Source organism: Pinus tabuliformis, chromosome 9 (genome assembly GCF_031772625.1).
Source record: "Pinus tabuliformis cultivar Carrire ecotype Pingquan chromosome 9, CPIR1, whole genome shotgun sequence".
Taxonomy (NCBI): Eukaryota; Viridiplantae; Streptophyta; class Pinopsida; order Pinales; family Pinaceae; genus Pinus; species Pinus tabuliformis.
The window spans coordinates 1,483,517,522-1,483,535,484 of record NC_142307.1 but is presented as its reverse complement, the minus strand read 5'-3'; the positions used below and the strand labels follow the sequence as shown (position 1 = coordinate 1,483,535,484).

The window sequence follows — 17,963 nt, the reverse complement described above, 5'->3', positions numbered from 1 at the left end:
TCATCTGCAGACAAATCCAATCTAGATAAAAAGTCAGCAACTACATTTTCTCTACCTGGTTTGTCAACAATGGTCAAATCAAACTGCTGCAATAAAAGTAACCATCTAATAATACGAGCATTCACATTTGGTTTATTCATTAAATATCTAATAGCAGCATGGTCAGTATGTACAAAGGTTTGGTAACCAGTAATATAATGTCGGAACTTGTTCAGTGCATGGACCATAGCCAAGAATTCTTTCTCGGTTACAGTGTAATTCAGCTCAGCCTTGGACAAGTTTTTGCTAACAAAGTAAATGGCATATGGAAGTTTCTGCTCAACTTGTCCTAAAGCTGCACCTATGGCTTTGTTTGAGGCATCAGTGTGGATGTGGAAAGGTAGGGCCCAGTTTGGACCTCTCAGGATTGGGGCTGTCACCAACTTGTCCTTCAATTCATTTAAAGCCCTCTGACAATCGTCAGTCCATTTAAACTCCACATCTTTTGCCAACAGACCAAACAATGGCGAGGCTAGCTTGCTGAAATCTTTAATGAATCTCCGGTAGTATCCTGCTAATCCCAAGAAACTCCGGACATCCCTTACCTTTTGAGGAGGTGGAACCCTCTTGATGAGAGCAATTTTGTTAGGATCCACCTGCAATCCTTGGCAAGAAATGGTATGGCCTAGCACGGTCCCTTCAGTCATTAGGAATTCACATTTTTCAGGACTAAGGGATAAGTTCATCTCGGTGCATTTGGTTAGGACTTTTCCCAAGTTGGACAATGCTTCCTGGAAGTTGGCCCCATAAGGAGTAAAGTCATCCATATAGATTTCTACTGCATCATGGACCAGCTCCGAGAAGATGCTCAGGACAGCTCTCTGAAAGGTAGCAGGAGCATTGCATAGCCCAAAGGGAAGGACTCAATAGGCAAAGGTACCCCAAGGACAAGTGAAGGTGGTCTTATCTTGGTCTTCTGGGCTGATTTGTATTTGGTTGTACCCGCTAAACCCATCCAGGAAAGAGAAGAACTTCTTTCCTGCCAGTCCATCCAACACTTGATCTATGAAAGGTAGAGGGAAATGGTCCTTCTTGGTAGCTTTGTTCAGTTCTTGGTAGTCCACACAGATTCTCCATTTCCCATTTTTCTTGGGAACCAACACTAGAGGGGACACCCATTCACTATCGGAGATGGGGTAGATGAATCCGGCATCCAGCAGTTTCTACAATTCTTCCTTGACAATGTCCTTAAGGGCTGGATTCATTCTCCTCTGAGGTTGCCTAACCGGTTTACAATCCTCTTTGATGTATATATGATGGGTACAGACCGAAGGATGGACTCCTTTCATTTCCTTATAGCTCCAAGCAAAAGCATCTAGGTGGTTGGCCAACAGACTACACAGCTCCTTTTCCTGGGAAGGAGATAGGGAGGAGCTGATCTTCAATGCTTTCTCAGGGCCGAACTCCACATTCTTGACTCTGGGAGTAACAGGGTTGGTTGTACAAAGATCCACTAGGGTGCTAGCTTGGGCATCCTCCACCAATTTCTCTAAGGGTAGTGCACTAGAAGGTGGATTCTGGATCAAGGTCTCGATCAAGTCATCCTCGGTTGGGGGGTCTCTTCTAGTGGTATCTAAGGTGCACAGAGGTGCTGAGTACACCTCGTCTTCTTCTCCTTCTTCCAACCAGAGTGGTAGATCATGCTCTAAGGAGGGTTGGGCAGGAGGATATAGGACTAGTTGCTTGGACATGGGACCATTTTTTATGGTCATGTTTCCTGCACGACAACTTATGTAAGCATCTGCAGTAGCTAACCAAGGCCTTCCCAAAATGAGAGGATATCCAGTAAGCTTTGCCTTTGGTTGTAGAACCAGGAAGTCTACAGGGTATTCCCAAGAATCAATAGAGACCATGACATCCTCCACAATCCCTTCGGGAGTCACGGTGGAGCGATCTACTAATTGCAGTACTGTCAAGGTCTTCCTCAAGGAACCCTGAAGATTGAGTTTAAGCATGGTATCCCTGGTCATCACATTAATGGCAGCCCCCAGATCAATCAAGGTGTGAGGGATAATGGTGCCATTGATGTGGACATCTACTACAGGACTTCCAGGATCTAGGTACTTTGGGCAGATGACTTGTCCTAGCATAAGGTCAGACAGTTGTCCTATGACATTGATAGTTGAAGCATCTTTCTTCCGTCTGCCTGGATGTTTGAAACACTTCTCCTTAACCAGTTTGTTGTATATTGGCACATCCTTGATGGCTTGGAGAAGTGGTATTTTTACACACAATTGCTTGAGCTCACCCAGAAGCTCATCTTCTTCTGGGTTAGGTTGTGTGGTGGCTGTTAGTCTCTCAGGAAAGGGTGGAATAGCCTTTGGTTCACTTTCCTGTTTATCTTCCTCATCCTCCGAGGGAGGAGGTTGGCGATCTGGTAGAGTCTTTCCAGATCGAAGATTGATCTCCTGGATCTCCACAGCATAGGTAGGGCATGAGGTTTCCCCAGTGTATACCTGTTGGGCCTGTCTATTGTTGGGGTTCGGGTTCGGTTGAGTAGGCATTTGAGGTTGCCTTGGAGGAGTAGGAGGTAATGGTTGAGGTTGAACTGGTGGTGGAGGCAAAATGGCAGGAGGGGTGTTGTATTGGGGCCTCCACCCCGACTGAGGTGCATTCCATTGAGGCTGCGGCTGGGCATGTGAGTGATATGAATGAGAAGTAGGTTGAGCGGGGTACTGAGGTGGGTAAGACCATGGAGGAGGCATGGACCATGAAGGATGAGCAGGGGGACCCCAGGAAGGCATGGGAGTCGACTGGTTGGGGTTGTAATAAGCTTGAGATGCCCCTTGCATCCCCTGCTGGTAAGGCCTAGATCCTTGTGGCCTCCTTTGGTTGAGGTAGTAGAGAGGTTTGGTGGGAGCTTCTGTCCCTTGGTACATGGCTTTAAACCCAGGTAAGGTTGGACACTGATTTGTGGGATGGTCCTCCTCACAAACGAAACACACTTCAACCGAATGCAATGGACATTCGTTCTTAGGGTGCCTCCTTGTGCACCTAGGGCAGAAGACGGCCAAGGCTCTCTCAGCCTCTTCTTTCTTTTGCTGAATCCTGAATGTGTCAAGCTGCATGGCAATGGTTTGTCTCACCTCACTCTTAAGATCTTCTAGTTGATTTGAAAGCTCATGTTTGGAGAAAGGGACACCAGTTGAGAGGTGGTTTCCTCTACCTCATTTCCTAGCTGCCCTGGAGTGGTTTCTAAACACAGTCTTGATGTCCTCATAAGGCAGTTGGTAAATGTCCCCCCCAGCTAACATGTGAAGGGTATCTAAGAGGTCTTCAGGGACCCCTCGGAGTAGGACCAACTTGAGGGATTCAGGGTCAAGTGTGCACCTGGCCCGCTTATAGCTTAGTTGGAACCTCTCCTCATAATCCTCTAAGGACTCATCATTTCCCATGGACATCCGAAAGATTTCCCCCTTTGTTTCCTTGGACCTACAGTAATCCCAGTACTTGGTGTTGAAAGCTTGCTGCATCTGAGCCCAAGTGGTGATACTATTCCCAGGTAAGCCCATGAACCAGCGTAGTGCTGCATCCTTAAGAGTGGAAGGGAAAAGTTTCAACTTTTGCTCATCTTCAGTGTAGTCATAGGTTCTACAAAGGACAGCAAACTCAAACAGGAAGGTATCTGGATCTTCAGTGGTCAGCCCATGGAAGTGAGGTAAGGCGGAGGGGCTAATGTTCTTCATTTTCATCTCTCCATTGGTCTCTCGGATGGGGAAGGCACCTTCTATTCTCTCATCTTCTCTTCTATTATCAGCCATAGCTTCAAATGGAGTGGTCTCTAACTCTTCTTCTACTATAGGGTCTTTGGATATCTCAGGATGTTCACCTATAGGTTCTTCTGGGTCACTGTCACCAAAGAAGAGAGAAGGGTGACTCAGTGATGTGGTGGGGGTGTTTGGTAGGAATTTGCCTGATCTATCTCGGTTCCTACGAGGCATGAAATGGAAAAGACCTTCTTTTTCTTTTGATTGCTTTTGCTTTTTTTTCTTTGGTACCTGCAAAACTGAAACAGACTGATATACAACTAACTATGAAAGATGCAGAATTAGACTGAAAGCAGGAAAAAACTAATCTACTTTGCTCAACTGAAATTGCAAGAATGGAAAGGCTAGTCTACGCTTGCAGAAAGGAAATGCTAATCTATGAAAGCAGGAAATGCTAATCTATGAAAGCAGGAAATATCTATGCTACTTTTGCAGAATGGAAATGAAATAAACTACTTAGCAGAAGGTAAGAGTAAGAAAGTAGAAGAAAAGCAACAATTACTAATACTCTGACGCTTCCCCGGCAACGGCGCCAAAAAGATGGTGGGCTCCAGTATTGTAGCAATAATGCTACAACTCCTGGAGCTCCCTATCTCTAATTTTATCAACCCGGTAGTTCGTACAAACTTGGAAGCGACGGTGCTGTATGCACAAGTACTAGCTCTTGTCGCAGCTGTCACTTGGTCAGCTGGCACAAGTCCGCTAGGGCTCAAGCCAACTTCTATAGGCTCACAGAAGAAGCTTTATGAGTGATGGATGAAAGCTATCTTGAAGGAAGCTAACCTACTTTGCAAAAAGGAAATGGAAAGCCAACAAAGCATAGAAACCCTAATAAACCCTAATTTAACTAGCTTGACCCTTACAATGCAAGAACGTGAATGAAACTTCGACCAATGATGCTATTACATGCAGTGAGTTGAAATACATGAATCTAAGCTACTTGCACTTGAAAAGACATGTTTTTGTATTTTGTCATTAAGTGGTTGGGTTTATTGTGATGGTGCTTTTGATTAGGGTTTGGTTGTGCAGGAGCGGTTGGAATGGAAGGAAAGCATGGACAAGGTCAGGATGGCTAAGGGAGGTCCCAGAGGGTCTCTAGCATCGATCCCCAGAAGTCTACCACGTTCGTATGCTCAGCAACCGAGTTTGCAGACTTCTACAGGAAGTCTGCAGGGGATCCTACAGGAAACTCAGGGGTTTCTACAGGAAGGTTGTGCAATTCTACAGGATGATTGGCCGTGGAAGTTTTGGGAGATGGAGAAGTGTTGGAGTGGTGTGGGAGGATAGGTGAGATGGAGATGGAGCTGGTGATGGCTCAGGAGCAGAAAAATCAGATGGAGGCAGAGTGCATGCAGTGGTTTGATGGTTGGAAGGATGGGATCAACGAAAGTGTAAGTAAATGGAGCTAAGTGAATAATGGATGAGTTGGAGGGTAAAAGAGCTGGACAGAGGCCGAATGAGTGACTTGAGGAGAGATCAAGAAGAAGAAGAAGAAAATGGAATGATATGGAGCAGCGTAAATGAAACAAATGACTTATACACCAAAACGAGGATTCATTAACCTATGATAACTGTGCCATGAAACCTATGAACAGCAATGGAAAACCAAGAAATGAAACTCGTGCATGGAAGTGAAATGTAGAAGTATGGATCTGTGTCAAAAGTGCATGGATGGATCTTCAACGTAAAGGTCTATGTTGCAGCTTGCATGGAAGTGAGAAGAACTGCGTTTCTTTTTGGTGGCTGATGTAGACTTCACCCCAATCCCTAACAGAGATGGCAGTGAGCCTTTACAACCTTTTCCTGGAGCTCCAATAGATTATATCTATCCTCTTCTAACCTAAGCAGCTGGAAACAAATTCACCATAAACTAATCCTATCTAAGCTCATAAGAAAGTCTAAATTAACAAACTGTAAATTCGAATTGCATGGTAAAGTAAAACTCAAAGTGCTGGAACGAAATGCAACAACATTACAACACTGAGGAGATCTATTGCTCTCAGGTTGGGCCCTAACCTGAGAGCTATAGCTCCTTGAGAAAACTCAGAACTAAATCAAAATCTGCCTTCTTTATTCATAATCTGATGTCATGCCAAATTGGCTTACAAAAAGGAACAAAAACCGAGCTCTAGCTCGTACTTCCAAATTACAAGAGCAATACAAAAGTTCAAAAAGCTTCTATCCAAGGCTACGGCCTCAGTATTTATGCAAAATGATCATCCAACAGGTGTCCTTGATTTGAGGAGCTCGGCTGTCCAACTGAAGTCTAAACTGCTGATCCTGTAGGACAGTCATAACTGCTGTTCCTGTAGAACAGTTATAACTGTTGTTCCTGTAGAACAGCTGGCTGCCTCTAAGCTCGGTGGGGAGATGGATTGGAGCTCGGAGCTATGGTGGGAATCACGAGGAAGGTCCCAAGACTGTGGACATCCTCTCCTAAAAACCAGCAGTGCCACCTCACTGTCTCCTTGTCTCCTTTTCACGTGGTCTTTTCTCCCTTTTAATGCCAAAAACCTGAAAGCATCATGCATTAGTCATGTAGATAAAATGTCTACCCTTCTTCCTACAAATAACACGAATAAACTAAGAAATGCATGCATAAGCAATAAAAAGTGAATGGTTTGAGCAAAGCAAGTAGGCCAAATGAGCCCAAATTATACCAAAAATTGGGGCTCATCACATGGTAAGCCAATATGTTATCATTTTGAAACCTTTACCAATGCAGTAATTAACTATCCAACTTATGATAAAGAGTTGTATGCTTTGGTACAAAGCGTGAAGAAATGGAAGCATTATTTGATGGGTAAAGAAACGATTATTCATACTGACCATCAACCTTTGCAATATTTACAATCGCAAACCAAGCTACAACAAGCTAGACATTTCAAGTGGATGGGATTCCTATAACAATTTCATTTGGTAATCAGGTATAAGAAAGGTATATACAACAAAGTTGCAGATATGTTATCAAGGCCTATTGTTAATTCATCTATTATTCTTAAGCATAACTCAATCATGCATGAAATTTATATTGAACAATATGCTCAATATGAAGATTTTAAGGAATTTTATGCAACTTTGAGTCAAGGAAATCAAGTTGAAGAGTTGAATTATCATGTTCATAACAAGTTATTGTATCATATTGGCAAGTTATGTGTTCCACAGCGTGAAAGAGTCAATGTCTAGGAAAGGTCATGATTATCTATATGGTGTAGTGGATCATTTCAGCAAAATGTGTGTGTTGATACCATGTAAGAAAAAAGTTATAGCTGAATAGACCGCAAAGATGTTCTTCAAAAATGTATTGGTTCATTTTGGGCTACCCACTTCAAATATTTCTGATCGAGATTAACAATCTGTTGAGAATTTTTGGTCAAGTTTATGGGAACCCATGGACACAAAATTGAAGAAGAGCACAACATTTCATCCATAATCCGACGACTAGACAGAACTATTGAACAAAAAAGTATTGCATCTTCATTGAGGATATTTTTGTAAGCATCCTAAACTTTGGGATGAGCATTTGCATTACATCCAACATCCCTATAATTGTGCATAGCATTCATCTACACAAGTGTCTCCATTTGAAGCTTTTTTGGGTTATTTTCCAAAGTCTCCTTTGGATTTCATCTTTGGTAAATATATTGCAGTAGATCAACATAGTGATGTGGACAAAGCCAAGCATTTCCTTGAACAAATTCAGCTTGTGCAACAAAGGGTACAAGAATAGCTAGAGAAGAGAAAAGCTAAGTACAAAGTGAGACATGAAAAGCATCAAGTTGATCATGATTTCCAAGTGGGTGATCAAGTTTGGTTATACATCAGTAAGGAAAGACTACAAGGTGAAGTAAAAATCTTAATCCAATCAAATATGGTCCTTTCAAAAACTTGGAGAATATTGGTAATAACGCTTTCCGACTATATTTTCCACCTTACATGCAAATTTATTCTATTGTGAATGTGGAAAATTTGAGCTTGTATGAGCCTCCATGATTGATGATCATGAATAGAATGTTCAAATTCCATCTATGGAATATTTTTCTCTTGAATATTTAAATGAGTTGCAGGAAGACTCAATTATTGATAGAAGGAAAAGGACTCCATGCAAAGGCAATGTAAACTATCTTCGAGTGGGGTTAAAATGTATCAATCCAATTAAATCAAGTGGATAAAGATCAAGAAAGTGAGGTAGTTGTACACTCACTTACTTGTTTAGTAAAAACAAACATTTCGTGGTCCAAAAGCTTCCAGTGGGGAGGAATGATCCAGGGGATCAAAATTATGCTTAAAAATGAAAGTGCTCAAACTCTCTTGAAACTAGTACCAAATCGTATATCTCATCATTTTGATTCCAACAATGCTTGAATCACCTCAATCTAACATTGTATGAGGAAGTTATCACATTTTGAAGTTTTTGACAAACAACTAAAAAGTCAACTTGCAGGGTTGACTAGATAGTGTACGGATGCCACGTGGCAGTTCATACAATGACATTATACTGATGTCAGGAAGATGACTGGGCGATTTAGTTGTCATATGGGCCAATCTTGGACTAACACTTGGCACCCCAGGTTGTACCAAAATTGTTGGGGCTGACTAACTAGTCGCCATGATAATCAAAATCAAAAACATTGATGAACAAACCCACCGCTCCATCATTGAACAACAGGCACAACTTGATTAACATAGTCATTGGGATGTATTTTAATTTAACCGTTGGAGCCGTTTGTGGGGGGGGAGGCGGGCCTGACCATCCTAGCCCTAGGGCACATCTGTACAACATGACCATCTGTAAAGGAACAAGATTCATAGCAGAGAGGGAAAAGCAGTTAGCGTTCGACATGGAGGGTTATTACGTGACCGACAGGGTTGGGACCTGGGGTTGGGGCGCATGGCATACCGCCCGCCCCCATAGCCCATGGCCATGTAGCACTGAGGAACCACATACATGGAGATCGGAGGGGGGCTCAACCCACATTAAAAAAAATATTTAATTTTTATAACCAAAAACCACAAACTCCGCCACCAAGTGAGAATCGAACTCGTGACCGTTGGTGAACTAACAGAGCAAAGAAATCATTTTTTTATAGTGTTTACCAGGAAAAATGGAGAAAGAGGCCTAACTTTGTCATTTTTCAATCTTTTTTAGCCCAAGAAGAACCTACACATGAGGTTTTGGAAATTATGGACATAATGGAATTGTTATTTTTGTAATTTGAGCATTGTATGTTGATGTAATTTCACATTTGAGTATATAATATAAAGGGCCACCATTGGAAGCTAGACCCATAGACACAACCCAGGAGGGGTGAACTCCATCATCAAATTGTTGTTTTGTGATGATACTTGTGGTTTATTTTTCACTATTAAAATATGCAAAACTTAACTTAGTTTTTGTGATTTTGCAATATCGATCCATTGCCCATAAGACGTAAACTAGCTTGCAAATTTTACATGAAACCTTCACTTTTAATTACATATCAATAGGGTACTTGGAATGAAATAAATCCAAATTTCCACAATGATCACTATTCATTTCACTAAAACATTGTTCATGGTAAAATATCTTGTCAACTTCTCTTTCACATAGAAATTGTGATATGAAAGAACAAATTTTAGAAGGAGGTGAATTTTCCTAATTTGTTTTACCAAAATCATGGAAGGTGTCATTACATAATTCAAATTCCACTAGTAATGAAAACAACACATGTCATGGATAGAGGTAGGCCTAATATATCATGGTTTGTGTTTTACAAATGTGTTCATTATGATATTAATAAGATCCATCTTAACCGTGAATCTAGTAAGAGTCAAGAGGGATCAAATCCCTTGAGGTGCAAACTTCCTTTAGAGTGAAAAACTTGAATAAAATGTTTTCACCTCAATATATTTGATCCTCATTGAAGCTTGATGTTATAACCCTATTTTCCACTCCATTATAGTGAGAGAAACCCAATATCAACGTACCTCATTTGTTTGGCTAAAATGCATCCCTTTCCACCTTTTATTTTTCTTATGTGAGATTTATCCCATGATAAAAGGGTGGAATTACATTATTGAGTTATTTCTCATAATCAATTTTCCAAAATATTATAATTATGAGATAATAATGATTTCATAATTGAGGTAATTGAGAACACGCTCATAATTATGAAAAAGGTTTCTAGAGTTTGTCATTCCCAAGGAGAACAACTTGACCCACTTGTGTATGAGTTGGCTAGGGTTCCATTATTGTATAAGTTTCCTAACTTCTCAAGCCCCTAGGTGTCTAGATACATTCTCCTGGAGGATATAATGAGCCTATATAATTTCACCAAGAGGAAAGAGGAAGAGGAGTGAGTATCCAAACTATAGCATGAGAGATTTGTTGTATTGGGAGAGGAGACCATACTAGAAGCTGGAGGAGAGGATCTTATGTGTTGAAGGTATATTGATGTAATTTCACTTATATGATTAATAAAAATATATGTTCCTTCTCGTTATGTCAGTTTTGCAGTAATTTATATGTGTGATTTCTAGATGTTTTGAGCTGGTGATCTTCTGCGGAAGGTCACTTGTTGTCATTGTTTGTTTGTGCTTGTGTGCAGACTTTGGATTGGGAGTGGATGAAATATATCTCTTGATTGGAGCGAAAATATTTTGCATCAAGCCCAAAACCCTTCACCAACCTACGAGGAGGCAAGGTACTTGCTCATACTTTATAGCATTAGAAATTGCATCGAAGCTGCATGCATGGCCATCTGGATTGGGGATTGATATTAGATTTTATTAGCCATTTTATTTTGTTGTCTAGTGATCTCAATCGGGCATGAGATCACGGCGCAATATCTCCTTGCATAATTAAATGCATTAGAATTGGTGCTTTCAATGAGATAATTTTTATTTTTCCCTCTTTGTTTGATATCTCATCTTCTTCTTTATGTTTTTTTGTTTTCTCGTGTTCTCGTTGACTTCTCTGTATTTTTTTTGGATTCATTTTTACCTCCACTTATTTTACTTGCTTTAGATATGAGTTAATCTTAGATTTGGAGTTTTTTGTTTTGTTTTTTTGTATGAGAGAAGAACAAATCTGGGTATTAAAATCAAATTCTAGAATTTTTTGTACATAATTTGATTTAATTGACCATATATCTGGATTCATTTCAGAATTTCTTCCTAAAACAAAAAACAAAAACAAAAAACAAAAAAAAAAATCATTGAAAATGAACATCGTATGAGGATTTTATGGGTGATTCAAGTTTGCTAGTCGAATATTTTTCCTCGGTCTCTCTCATAGAGAGTCATCCATGCGACCATGATCCAGAGTCGCTCCCTTGCTGATATCCTCAGAGCGACCTTGATTGCTCTGATCCAGTCTTGTGCTAGTGACCGAGATTTTAAGCCCCAAAAAAGGCCATGATTTGTTCTGAGTTTCTTCACCCCTGTTCCTGTTAAGTCTGGGACCTTGTTCATTTGTTTTGTTTGGTTCAGATCTGTTGTTGTTTGTCAGATTTCTTTAAATCTATCACTTGTTATCAAGGCGGGTTTTTCATCTTTGATTGGGATTAAACTCTCTTGTTATTTGTTGATCTAATTATAGGATTGTGTGATTTATGGTTTTCTGTTATTTATTATCAGTTGCATGTGTCAGATCTGATCTTTTCTATTCAAGGTTTTCCATTGCTTTTGGCCCTTCATTTTATTTGTGAAGTTTGTTGGATGCTTTGGGTTGAGGCTTTGATTTTCACCTCTAGATTGCACTTCCAGATCTAATTGGTTGTTATCAACGAGTGTTTAGGTCTTATCCACAACTTATTGACAAACTTTTGTCACTTTCATTAATTATTTTTGTCTCTTGTTCAGCAATTTCTATCTTCTTTGGATTATTTTGGTCACGTTTGGTGGTGGTGTGATCGGTTGCGCATTTTTTATCTAAAAAAGTTCTCTTGAGTGTGTTTTAATTGTTTTTGTAGCACCCTCATTTGATCGTGTTTAAGCCTTTTTTCCTATAGGGTTGGGTTTAGACCTTTGTGGACCATTGCCCTTGGTTGGGCCATTTGTAATATAGCCCTAGCTTGATGAAATTTCCCTCCCTTTTTCACTTTTGGCTTTCGATTTGATTTCTTTCAGTGTGTTTCTTTGATTGGGCTTTGTTTTTCCTAGTTGTGACACTTTTGGAGTGCTTGCGTTATTGCTTGGGAATTTTTTTTTCCTTTGGTTTCTTTTTAGTTTCTTTGGTTTTCCTTCTTGGTTTGTTTTAGGTCATTACTTCACAAAATTTGGGATAATTTTAATTTAAGAACATTTAGTGAAGAGGTGCATCATAATAGGCATTGGTGTGTTAGAAGGCTCTTACACTCTTGTAGTTAGCATTCATCGAATTGAAAATCGAAAAAATTGCATATAGATGCATTAGGGTGACTAACTAAGAGTCATTCATACCATCTCAGTTTCATGCTGCATCCCGCTTGTGTAAACAACAACCACTAAAATCAACGTGATAATAAAATTAACTAGATTTGTCTTTCACTTTCACTGGTAATACACCAACACTAGCTTAGGCTAGGGTCTTAGAAATAGGAGTGTGAGTTAACTGCTCCAAGACTTCAAATCAACTTAGTATCTTGCAATAGGGAGTTAAATCCATTTTCAGTAGTGCGGTCTGGGAAGCCCTTCTCACAAGAGGGTTAAGCATGAGGTCACACTTCGGCTAGGCAAACTGACACAACCCTTTTCGCTTAGTTTCATGTGGCGCAATATAGCAAAATATCCATGCATACAAATGGTGTCATTATCACTTGGGGACCACTTGGGAGGCAACTCTCAAGGGGGTTTTGGTATTAGCTCCTTTTTGGGGTTAAGTTTCCTGCCCTTGCGTGTGGATTTGTCCTACGACTATCCCCCCAGGTCGTGTTATTGTACGTGGTGACCATAGTGGCCTATCTTCTTAGGGCTCATACATAGGTGCAGGGTTGGATTTGTATTTTCTGTACCTAGGATAGATATTATTCATACTCTCTCAGTCCTCTTGGAGGGTGCCCCATGGCTAATAAGGGAACTTGCACCGAGTTCGTAGATAAAATGGCTGGGAAGCAGGTCACTAGTATAACTGTTCCACCACCAGCTTCTTTGTATTTGGTTTGTGTGTACTATCTTCTAGGACATTTCTAGTTTGTGTTGTTTGGTCCGAGTCAGTAGTTTCGGCCTTAGGGTGATTGTACTATCATAATTGTATTTAAATGATAACTTACCACCCTGGCTGAATTTGTTCCTTGATAATCATGTCGTATTCATGGTTTACGTCCTGAAGGAGGTGGACTTGTTACCCCTACACGAATATTTTCTAACGGTGCTCAATACTTATACCAGCACATTGTCTTGGAATCTATACCTGGTCCTTCTAGTAGTGACTTGATTTCTATCAAGACTTTGGCATATGACTCTGACACCCCTGCCAATCCATCGTTGACTAATCCTTTAGGACGGATTTATTGCGGTTAAATCCTTACAGTTCCACACCTGCCTACACTTATGTGCCTTTGTCCATAATTTACCCTATGGCAGAGTCTGATACATCCTTACCTTCTGCATCAGCAGTGTCAGCTGCCATGACATCATTGCCACCTCTTAGTGTGGCTATACCCACTCCTCCATCCACACCTCTTACTTCTTCTTGGGGCATTCCACCAATTTCTTCTATGATTCCTGCAAATTTCTCGAATGTTTCCATGCCCACACCATCTCCTATGTTGACCATGGCACCTCAACCTAGTTAGCCGATAGGTTCAGGAATCTTTGCACCACATTTTTCCCAACCAACTATTCATGTCCCTCAATTAGGCATGGTTACTTCCAGTAATATGTGGGGGGGATCACCAGTTGTCCCTGGTTAGCATGGGGGAAACAATGCTTCTAGTATGTCACAAGCTTGGTACAATTTGCTCTTTGGAGGGGTGCCACCTACCAATACTTTTACTGGAGGGGCTAGTTTACCTAGGGGCAACCCCACTGCCAGTATCGTTTCTCACACAAGTTATCCTCCTTATGTCGGTCCTACTACGCAGAGTGGTCCTTCTTCTATCCCTGGGTACAACCCCATCAACAACCATGCTTTTGGGTGTCCTTTGCTCCCTAGAAGTACTTACCCTTGGTGGCAACATCCATTTACCATTCATGCTAGCCCACAACAATCTTATGTCAGGGCGAACCCTTTTCTTCACTAGCGGATGCATCACTTCACTCCTTATATGGGGGGACCACATAGTTAGTGAGGGCCTCTCCCACATATGACCCATTTAGTCAGCTTCAAAACCTTTTTTATCTTCTCTTGATTTACCAAATTTGGTGAAGTTGACTAATGACCCCATCCATCATGATCCTTGGTGGCCACTGATACCCACCAAATTACCATCCGATATTCCCATGTTTGAAGGAAATCCTGGGGAGAATCCATCCACGCATATTACCACTTATCATTTGTGGTTTTCATTAAATTATTTGGTGGATGATTCTGTTAAACTTCACTTATTCCAATTTGCGTTGACTGGGGATGCCACAAAGTGGTACATCGAGTTAGATACTGCATCCTACAGTGACTTTGCCTCTCTTGCTCAAACTTTCCTCACACATTTCCAATTACCCACTCGGTATGATATCAAATCTGACCTCTTGTCTAATTTCAAACAAGACAATGCCATGTTAATCTCTAATCATATTCATGAGTGGCGTCATCGCAAGTGGTTAGTAAGAACCAAGTTATCTGATGAAATCTTATGTAAATGGTTCATTCAATCTCTCCAACCTCAGATTTCTAAGGATGTGTCTATGTTTTGAGTTGTTACTGAGGAACAAGCTATTTTAGCTGCCCAACAGTTGGATCTCATATATTCACAGTCGGGTACGCTTTACGAAGTATTGCCTAATGCCCCTAGGCCTTCCGTTGATCCTTCAAAACTTTTTCCTGACCCACATGTCGATGGTGTGATCGGGTCTATTTCTGATTCTATGAGCCAACTTGTTGCCAAACTCTGGCAATTGATTGTTACATCTCAAGTCCCAACAAGTGTGCATGGCTCTTCTAAAGCATCCCCTCCTGAGCAGTCCACTGATGTTCTCACAGTGAAGTCCACTCGACCAAAGAACAACCAACAATCTGGTGGTAGAAAGAATAATAAACAAAATAAACAAAAAAATCAAAATTATTCGGAGTCTCAACCCAACCCTTAGAGTCGGGGAGGGGGCACTAGTGAACATCATTGTAAAGTTAAGTTCCCCTATAAACTTTTTCAAGGTGACCACCTTACTCACGAATTCCCTCGAATGGATGAAGTCCATACGCTTCTTTCACCATCATTTACTCAACAACATTTTGTTTTGACTCATTCGTTCCCTACAAAACCCCATCAATAGATGGTTTCTCAACCTGCTCGCCCTCCGCAAGGGGGCAATGAGAGGTCATCTTCTCATCCTCCTCATAATTCATCCGTCTTCATGTGCAAGGAAGATTTCAACGTGGCTACATGAGCCAAATATTATGATGTTCCAGAGTCAAGTTCTCCCTCTACGATCTCATCAACTCCACTACCTTCCACTGGACCTCTCACTTTGGATAAACCCTATGGAACCTGCCTATCACCCTCCCAAGGGTGTTCTTCAGAAGACAACACACAATCCTTTTGTCAAGGCTGGTCAACATTACATTATTGTTGAAGATCTTTCCCAAGCTCCTTGTGCCATGCCTACATTGGAGGTCTTGCAAAGTTGTCCTCGGCAGCACAAAGACTTGTTGTCTGCCATTGGTGGAGTTGACTTATCTTACTCTAGTCTCATCGCTTTTAACTTTGATAAAGTTGCACCTTGCCTTTCCCATCAAATTTTTTCTAGATCATTATGTGTATTTACCATCGGAATATTCATCACACTTTGGTGGATGAGCGCTCTTCCACGTGTGTTATGTTTGTATCCTGTTGGAAGGCTCTTGTCTCTCCGACGCTCGCCACATCCAACATGAATCTCCAAGATTTTGTCGGACACAAATTTGTACCTAAGGGGGTTCTTCCAAATTTTCCCATTGAGTTATGGGGGAAACTATATATGTCAATGTTGAAGTTGTCGACGCTCCTTTGGACTATAACCTACTCCTTGGTCGTAGTTGGTTCTATGACATGACCACATTTGTCTCATCCATATTTCATGTCCTTTTCTTTCCTCATGAAGGAAATATTGTCACCATTTATCAGCTTGATTATTGCGTGCCATCAACCCAACTTACCACTACAGGGACCTCAGCCCCGCTCATGGGAGATCACCCTGGTCAATTTCAGAGTGTTGGCATGGGCTTATTTAAAATCTCATCTCTTATTGGGGTATTTCCTCAATTACCACTGCCCGATATTCCTTCTACATCTTCTAAAGATCCTATGCATATGATCTCTTCCGACACCTTTGGATCCCATCGACCTCCTGATCCTTGGGCGACGTCACCTGTTATTATGGAAGTTGATCAAGCGAATGAGCACCCCCCACCATATGTTGTGGAAGAGATTACCTCTCCATCAGTCCCGTCAATACCTTATGACGTTGGTCAGAAACTCCATCCCAATATGGAATATGATCAGGTTTTTTTTCCCACACGGGTCACCCCTCCGCTTTTTCCACATGACTCCCTTTATGATAAACCTCCCTGACAATTAAACTTGGAGATCATGGATCTTCCCAATGATAATCCTAGGGAGATTATGCCTCTTTCTACCTCTAGTCTCCCCGATTCGAAACAAGTAGAGCTTAGGAACTTAAATCTTGAACTGACCTAGGGGGCATCTCCTTGGCCTTCCTTGGAAGTGTCACCCATGGACCGAGTCAAGTCTTGGGATTCTACTACCGAACTTGCCAATGACTTGTCAAAATCCTTATCACCTGTTGACGAGCATCTTGTACCTCCTTTATCATGTCTTGATCCTCCCTTATGTCCTCAGGTTAATTTCAAGAGTGTGACTATGTTAGAATGTCCCTGACATGGTCAACCTTTCTGGATTGGGCAATTTGACTTCCTTTGGCATGGCCCCACATTGGAAAGCCATATGGTCCCCTCACCCTCCATGAGTTCGCGTATAGAAACCCTTGGTCTTTTCCTCGATGTGGGAACACATTAGTCTGACCAATCATACTGCATTGTGCTTGTACATATTGTACATAGCAGTGTGATCCTTTATCTCTTTTTTGGTTTAGTGTGCAATGTGAGTATTTACCATGCTTTGTTTATGCCAAAATCCAAAAAAATTATAAAATTCAAAAAATCAAAAAATATATGGTCCTGTTTTTACCTCATCCATGCTTATTTCTTTCATTATGTGATTTATCCATGGGTCTAGTCTTTCTGGATGATTTTTATAAGAGACGGTGGCATTTCTATTATGACATCCATTAGACATTAGGTATGTTTCTCTTGAACTTAGCATATAGGGCCAGGTCATCTATCACTATCACCAATGCATTATTGACCATTAGTTCCATATTTTTGCCTTAGGCTCAACCTCGTCAAGTTGCGACTTTCACCACTTCCATTATGCATGTCGTTGCTTGGAGGTAGATCTTATGTACTCATGGATACCCTAGTTAGAACCTCTTTTCCATCTTGGTGTCCATGTAGTCATTTTTACTCCTTTTCAGAATTCCTCCTTCTGACCCACCATGACCTAGAATTTGAGCCACATGTCCTCTTTTTCGTCTCTTTTCTGGCTATACCCCAGGAGGATTCCGCCACTTTTATCCCTTGCGATTGCCACTTTTTATTATCTTATTTCTACAGAATTATCCTTGGTTTTTTTGTCCATCGTCATCATCTGCTTGGCCGACCATCCACTTTCACTCGGTGTTTACCCTTTCTTGGAGGCACTGTTGCGATGAGTGATCCTATTAGCTAGCCTCATGTCCTCATTATACCATGAGAAATTCCAACATTACCGAAACCAGTTGCTACCCTCTATACCACTCGTTCCTCTAAGGGGAGTTTTCTTTAAGCTCTTTTCAAACTCCTTAATTTAGAAAATATTGTTGAGTGAACTTGTCTACTTCACGCTTGTTAAAGTACCTGAAGTGTCATATACCCAGCATAAGTTTAACCCTTTTCCGAAATGGGATAGACTAGTTACAAAAAAGGAATACCCTAGTCTACTTCGG

General features: G+C 41.1%; 1 pseudogene; it reads right to left on the bottom strand.

Moving 5' to 3' along the window:
- The window catches only part of LOC149154224 (protein DETOXIFICATION 55-like), a 43,158-nt pseudogene extending 29,616 nt beyond the window's left edge, over nt 1-13,542 (bottom strand).
- Nucleotides 13,543-17,963: the final 4,421 nt, after the last annotated feature.